This window comes from Pelobates fuscus, chromosome 6 (assembly GCF_036172605.1).
Source record: "Pelobates fuscus isolate aPelFus1 chromosome 6, aPelFus1.pri, whole genome shotgun sequence".
Lineage (NCBI taxonomy): Eukaryota > Metazoa > Chordata > Amphibia > Anura > Pelobatidae > Pelobates > Pelobates fuscus.
Window position 1 is genome coordinate 252,577,511 of NC_086322.1, and position 7,954 is coordinate 252,585,464.

Sequence of the window (7,954 nt, forward strand, 5' to 3'; positions counted from 1 at the left end):
GATAAGGTGAGGCCTGATAGAAAGCAGTTGTTGTTGGGGGAATCTATAATAAGAGGTGTGGAGCTGAACAATAGTAGCCTTGTGAGATGTCTTCCTGGAGCTATGGCTCACAGAGACAGGAGACGTATTTGTAATATTGTTAAGCGAACAAAGCAGGAAGGGGAATTGGATGCACTTGTCCATCTGGGGACAAATGACTTGGCTTGCAATGAGGTTTCAGAGGTAAAATAAGTTTTTTGTGCTTTTGCCAATAATGTACGGCAGGTTGCTTCCACACTGACATTCTCTGAAGTCAAGCTTGACAAAGACCTTAATAGGTCGAAACGTTGCGATTTGGCTGTGGGTTAAATAAATTGTGTGGCAAACTCCCCTTTTTAGCTGAATTTGCCACGAGTTCTTGGAGGGGACTACTTACCAGCCTCTTACCCTGTGACTATGGCCCCTTTAAGTTACTGTGGTTAAAGCTACTATGTATGCCTGTTTGGGACTTTAAACAATTGTTCTTCAAACTTTCAAAGTGGTTCGAAGTGCCACTTCGAACCACCGCACAGCCGGACCACACGCAAGTGGAGTGTGGAGCCTATTTACCTCCCAGGCTGGTAGTTAACCGCAGCCAAATTGACGAATGGCTGGGTGGTCACCGTTCGTATAGTCGAACACGTGGCGGCGGCCATCTTGTTTAGTCAAACGTGTTCAGCGGTGTTTTGTCGTCGAGTTCATGGAACTCAAATCGGACACGCGACTGCACGAACACCGCTGAACTTTACCTTCTCTGGGACTTCAACTCTTCGACGGGAGTCGGTGTTCGACAATTCGAACGGCACTTCAACATTGACTTTGTGCATGAACGCCCCCCGTTTGAAGTGTACTTAGTCATTGGAAATAGACCGGCCGCACAGCCAAATTCTCTGGAACTGTTTTGGGCATGAAACCATGTGTGCAGTCGGTCAAAAGAGACTTCCAGGAATTTAATGAACCCCTGCTCTGATTTGGGTGATTTTTGGATCAGGGCTACCAGGGGATGTTATGTTTTGGGGTGTTTTCTGCACTTTGGGGAAAATTTGTGTTTTTCTGCCTGTGGATAATTAGGTTATTGCATTAACTACTTTAATTATATCACAGGCAGTATGTGGGAGTGTCAGACACTGTACATTGTTTTTATTGGTTTGTACATCTTGTAATTAGGTGCTCCATCAGGTCCAGGGGGTGTTCCCCTGGCCTGAGGAATTGTATAAAAGCCAACCTGAACCATTAAAGCTGAGATTCCTGCTTACACTCCAAAACTGTGTTGTCCTGTTATTGGAGGGAAAGAAGACTTGCTCCTGTGTCTGCTGTTCCAGCTCGCATGAAATTCAACGGGGAAAGTCCTTGTAAGGACTAGAGCTTATTCCCCATTCGGCTCCAGGAAGGAGCAGTTCCAGGGCCCCAGTCAGCCACGGCGACTGTGGGCAGAAGTGCTGCAGTTGTCCCCTGTTCCAGCTAGGAAGTGGTCCTTTGGTGGAGGTACCCAGGTGGGGTACAGGGAGCTCTGCTACAAATGGCCTTTTTCTTGATATCTGGAGTGCCTGGACCTTTCTATTTTTGTTCTATCAAGCATTTGGTTTCCTGGTACTGAGACCGGTCTGGTTGCACCCAGATTCATATTATCTAGGGGATTGAGTGCAGTTCCACAGCTTCATTTTTGTAAACCTTCTGTGGGTTGCTTCCTGGTTAAACTCTAATGTGTTGGCCAACTTGTCAGGGAGTGTAAGGCGGGCAGCACAATGGCAACAAAAAGAAGCAAAAAGCTAGCATGGGGGATGGGAAAAAAATAAGGAAATAGGAGGTAAACAAACTCACCAGGCGGTTCAGCAGCAATGAAAGAGAATGTTGGAGGGATTGTCGAGGCTCTTATTCTTTTGGTGCTTTGCTTTTAAATAATAATGTTAACTGTTTCTTTGTTGTCGGAGGCTTTCACTAAATAAATAGAAGCAAAGTATGAACTACCTGTCTTTTTATGATCAACTTAACGTACTTTGCTTCTTAAAAAAATATAATTCATCTTCATTAAACTTTCACCGACCCCAAACCTCTACTTGCAGAAGCCTATTGTGCCTACAATCTTCTTCTGGTATTCTTAAAGAGTCAATCTAAGCATCGTAACCACTTCACCTTATTGAAGTGGTTATGGTACAGAGATACTTGTAGCCTTTTATTTAGAAAATGTTTTATTCCAGATATACATACCTTTTATCTGTGTGTAGCGCCACCTTCCTGGGCTGTCAGTCAGCCAGGTGGAACACATTCTTCCTGGTTGGCAATATCAGTTATTGTAGTTAACATTTTACTTTGACTGATTCCTGGCTGTCAGTAAACTCTCTAGCTCCCTAAAAGTAAAAAAAGAATACAATGGTTCTGACTTTTACTTGAGCTCTTCCTAAGAGCACTGCTCAGGGGAATAACATCACACACCACTCTGCTAGGAATACATTTACCATCAAATTGAGTGAAAACAGATTTCTTCCCTGCTGGACTACAACTCATATCATCCTCCCCAAGATTCTGACTGATTGGGGTTAAAACATTTACCGGTGTTGTAATGGGATGATGAGGCAACCACTTGCTAAACAAATTATTTTGAATATTTTAATCAACTTCATCCAGTACTTAACTAATTCTGGATTTTTTGTCTCTATTTACTTTATATAGCAAGTCACCATTTTATTCTTCACAAACGTAATCCTTGAAAATAGCGCGTGAACTTAAAGCAAACGTTTGTATTTTTTTTTTTTAGAAATCTTTAAATCTCCACCCATCTCTACAAAATGCTTTAGGCTGGAGATTTATCTCTATGAGAAGCATTTGATTGGACAATTCCTAGCAGAGATTAAAACATTTTTTTTGTCTCTTTTCAATTCCCTAATTTTCAAATTTCAGTTGCCTGAAATTCGGAAAACGTTTGGAATCAAAATATAATTCATATGCCATTAGTTCCATTATTCCAAAGGATACTAAACTATGGCACTGTTTATGAGATAGCTCCCTAATTTGGTATCTTTAAAAGTAGCAATCGCACATAAGTGAGCAAAAAAGGGTGTTACCTACTAAATACAGCTGCCTGAAAGATCAAATTTAAGGAAAAGGACTTTTATTAATTTTGCTTTTTTAACTTGTTAGTAAATAGCTAATTAATTTGGTATGCTTTATTGGGATTGCCATAATTAATAGTACCAAATTAGGGACTTATGTACTAAACATCTGAAATACTAAAATTAAGAAAATAGCTTTTCTTAATTGTGATCTTTCAACTGTTTAGAAGATAGCGCCGTAATTTCCCGTGTATATCACAGTGGAGTAGCTTGGGCAAGGCCACAGGGGTAGTTGTCTTTCGTGCAAAATAAAAATAAAATAAAAAAGAAAGTGATAATAATAAATAAAAATGAGTGCATCTTCCCCATCACAGAAAATCTCCCAATGTTCGAACATTCTACAAAGTTATCCAATAGGGGGGCGGGGCCGGGCCGCCGAGCCGAGCGGTCGCACCTTACATCGGCTCCGGCGGAGAAGAGCCTAAAATCAACAAGAATCCTATGAAAAACTCACGGCACCTGCAGAATACAGAAATCTAAGAGGAGATCAGGTGGAAAAGAACCGGGGAGTAAAACCCTGGGCACACACAGCAGCCTCTGAGGCCTGAACCATGCGGCCTAAGCGGGACACGCGGCGCGCAAGTAAGGCGCGGGTGATCTGGCCCGGCCCCGCTACCCCCCCCCCACCGGCCGGGGGGGTGATCCCGGCCCAAAAGTCAAAACTTCAGAGGCTAGAGGAGGATTCGGCACACCCGGTGCAGGCTGCTCCAATACACGGAGCTAAACAGGCCGACAGATGCACAGCATTCACGCACGAAACTGAACCCCACGCTGGGTTACCTGGACCCCTGGGGCGGCGGAACTCACATCTGGACTCCCCCCGGGCGGCGGACGGGTCGATGGAGAGCCAGCCCTGAACCCCGGACTAGGTGGAGGTCCGGAAGGTAATAGCCCCCAACTCTGTGAGCCCGGTGGGGCTGTGAAGCGCAGGCCCTCTGGCGGACCGGTGGCTGGAGGACACGTGCCGGCAACATGTCAGTGGCCGGAGGAGGGTGAGGCAAGACAGGGCTGGGGCCCCGGGAAGGCCCTGCTGACGCTGGGGAGGTACAGGAGGCGAGCACACTGCGGACTCTATGGTGGGGAGGCCGCCGGACAGCTCTGGTCACCGAGTGCCCACAGCGGGGTAGAGCCCCCAAACGACACGGTAACCTGCCTGGGGGGGAAGGAGGGGGGACTGCCATACCCGGGGGAACCGGTGAGACTCAGGGGGGTGCGACGGACTCACCATGTACACTACCATTCCGAGGTAGCTATGAGATGGCCACACCAGAGGGAAGCCCCCGAAGAAAAGCCATGAAGAAGGCCACCAAATGCACATCGGACGGTTTCACCACGCCGGGCGCCATTACGCCCCCTCCAGCGAAGTGACTTGTCTGTTAAAAATTTAGACCCTGTTCCTACATACATGGGCCCATACCCACAGGACATGCTCTTTAATATGAGTACGCTTAAGTTAAGGCCGCACTGCTAATAGCTATGATTTATTATAGCCTCATGACACCAGATGGAGGCACTGCTTTTACCATAACGGGACTTAAAGTTCTTCCTTTTGAAATAGCAATCACCTGTTTATGCATTCAGCTCAGCTTTTATAAAGTTCCTACATTTGATGTTAATTTTCCCTGCGTTGATTGTAGCCGCAGGCCTATGCCATAGTTTGTCGGATGCAGTTGGGAGACGGGCGGCCATGACCTGCCACAGCCTTGTAATGCTTACTTAACATCTCCTGTAATGTTATAGTTCCTATGTCTGATTTTCGCCTCTTCTGCATCCATGCTACTAGATATAAAAAGAGCTTCTAAGCCAGGCGCAAAGTTATTAGGCGTAGTACTGATGTAAATTAGGTCCTATCTGAAAAATAACTGTTATGAAGTTTCTATATTCTTGCTTTAATTATTTGCATGTTTATTAAATTACGTATATGGCTACCCACGCTGAAAGCGCCATCACACACGTAGTTAGACATGGGTAATGCCCAGGTGACTAATAAGCCAGCAAAGTGCGTTAATATACCTGTCCAATGCCGTTGATATACCATGTGATGCAAAGTCAATGTACATCTACATTATTCTATTGCCTGATTATTCAGCTTTATAGCCTCTACGCAGGCAACCATTTGTTATTTTCAGATTCCTAAAATGTCTGCTCACGCTTTTTTTTTTTGCGACATTAATAAACATATTTAAAACAAAGTTATCCAATAGGATTGGGGAAATGAATGTTACCACGTAACACTTTGCAGTATTTTTCTTGCTAATTACAACCCTACTTCTCCTTATGTAATCGTTAGCAGTGAATTACATAATGCCTATTAATAGCATAGTTTCCTGTTTGAAGATAACACTGGTATCTTTAAACAGGAAATCATGTTATTATTAGGCATTATGTAAATGCCTATTAAACGTTATCATACCGTTACATCTTTAATGGGCGCCTAGATAGCCTCGCTCCTCCTTCCGTAAGTGCCTGGTCTCTGTGATGTGTGTGACTGATTGTTGTGTTCCGTAAATTATAAAATCCACCTCACGGTTAAAGTAATGTGTCGATAGACTATACACATTACTTTAGGTGTGAGGTGAATTAAAAAAAATTACACAACAAAACTATCAGTGTCACACAGATCACAGAGACAAGGCGGGTAGAGAAGGAGGAGCGAGGCTATTTAGTCTCCGATTTAGTGACTCGGGGAGTGCTAATAGTCCACTGATTTGGGGGCGTAATATATATGAAACCAAGAGTCTGCACTCACTCACCTGAACATGCATACATTAAAGGGTGCCGCTGGGGCCAATTTATACAACATACTAGATCCAGTGCACTCACTCATTTACTTAACATCGATTTCAAGTCCCACAGATCGTAAAAGTTTTATATAAAAACACTGCACCTAGAAAAGGGAACTGGTTGCTGGCTTAGACTGGGCAGGGAGCGGCGGCCTTTCACACACAGACACCGAGAAAACCTTCCCTGACAACCCACCAAGAGCTGCCATGATCCTGCTCGAGGTCAATAACCGCATCATCGAGGAGACCCTCACCCTCAAATGCAGCGACTGGGAACAAGGCAGAGGCAGTAAAAGTAACATTTGCAGAGCTAGACCGAGTGCGTTACCATTTCTCGAATACAAATGGCGACAAAGTCAAGCTGATGATCAGTATTTCACCAAAGTTCTACAAGGAGCTGCAGGCACATGGCACTGATGAGATCTTAATGAAAATCTATGGGGATTTCTTGGTTGATCCCGAACCAGGTTACAACGTGTCTTTGTTGTGCAATCTTGAGAACCTACCTCCAAACCGAGACTTCGTTATTCACCAAACTGGCATGCTCAAGTGCAACTGCTTTGCGTCTGTGTTCTAAAAATATTTACATTTTCAAGAAGAGGGGCAAGAGGGAGAGAGGAGAGCTGTGATCCATTACCGTGATGATGAGACCATGTACGTAGAGGCCAAGAAAGACAGAGTGACTGTTGTATTCATCACAGTGTTTAAAGATGACGATGACGTTGTGATAGGCAAAGTGTTCATGCAGGAGTTTAAGGAAGGTTGGCGTGCCAGTCACACAGCGCCACATGTACTCTTCGAGAGCCTCCACTGGAATTAAAGGACACAGATGAAGCTGTGGGTGATAATATTGGATACATCACATTTGTGCTCTTCCCACGTCATACTAACACCAATGCACAGGACAATTCCATTGATCTTATCAACGCAATCTGGGATTATTTGCACCATCACATCAAGTGCTCCAAGGCTTACATCCATACTCACATGAGGGCGGAAACTTTAGACTTCCTTAAAATTCTTAACCAAGCTCACCCAGACACGGAGAAAAAGGAAATGAAAACTATAACAGGCAAGACATTTGCCACCTATCTGATAACTTGTTTTCTTATCAGACTAACTAAAATCTCAACAAACATACCTGTGCGTATGAATTGAAACGTTGACCATAATCATTTTGGAATAGCTGTAAAATAAATCTTTCTATCCTAAAAAACTAAACAAAAAACACACACCTAACCTAGGCATAAGCCTGCCACAACGTCAATGTACCCCATTGAGGGGGACGTAATACGTGTCTTGACCCAGATGCTGGCAACGCACACTATGCCACTGGTATATCACACATTATTGTTATGATTATCATTTATAAAGCGACAACATGTTCCAATGCATTTTATAATTGTAAAGCAGTGATATTTGACAACAATAAATTACATACAGAATATAACAGATACAAGAGGTGAAGAAGGCCCTGCTCAAATGAGCTTACAATCTACGAGGAATGGGTAAAGACACACAAGAGAAATAACAGCATGTAAGAGGGGATAGTGATCAATGGATAAGATGCCTGTGGATAAGTAGTAAAAGGGATGAGAGGAAGGTCTAAACAGTGGCAGGAAAGAGAGTGAGCTATGCTATGGAGGCAAGGGAACTGATTAGGGCAGTGAAATGAGAGAAGTCTCACCAAGGAAGATGGCAAGCTTTCCTAAAGAGGTGTGTTTTCTGTGACATACATTCTATATTCATACTGTGTATATCACATGCATTCTATAGTATACAGGCTGCATAATACATGCATGTGTATAGAATGCATATGCTGCATGTATACAGAATGTGAGGGCTGCATGTACATGTAATGCATATATTGCATGTATACAGAATTATTTAAAGCACGTATATAGAATGTATTTGATGCATGTGCATATAATGTACATGGTTGTGATATACACAGGATACTAAATTAGGCATGTATCTACTAAACAGCTAAAAGAGCAAAAATAACAAAAGCCTTTTTTTCTTAAACGGATACTGTGCAGTGTG

General features: G+C 43.5%; 1 pseudogene; it reads left to right on the top strand.

Moving 5' to 3' along the window:
• Positions 1-6,073: 6,073 nt before the first annotated feature.
• Positions 6,074-7,069, top strand: LOC134566148 (actin-related protein 2/3 complex subunit 2-A-like; annotated as a pseudogene).
• Positions 7,070-7,954: the final 885 nt, after the last annotated feature.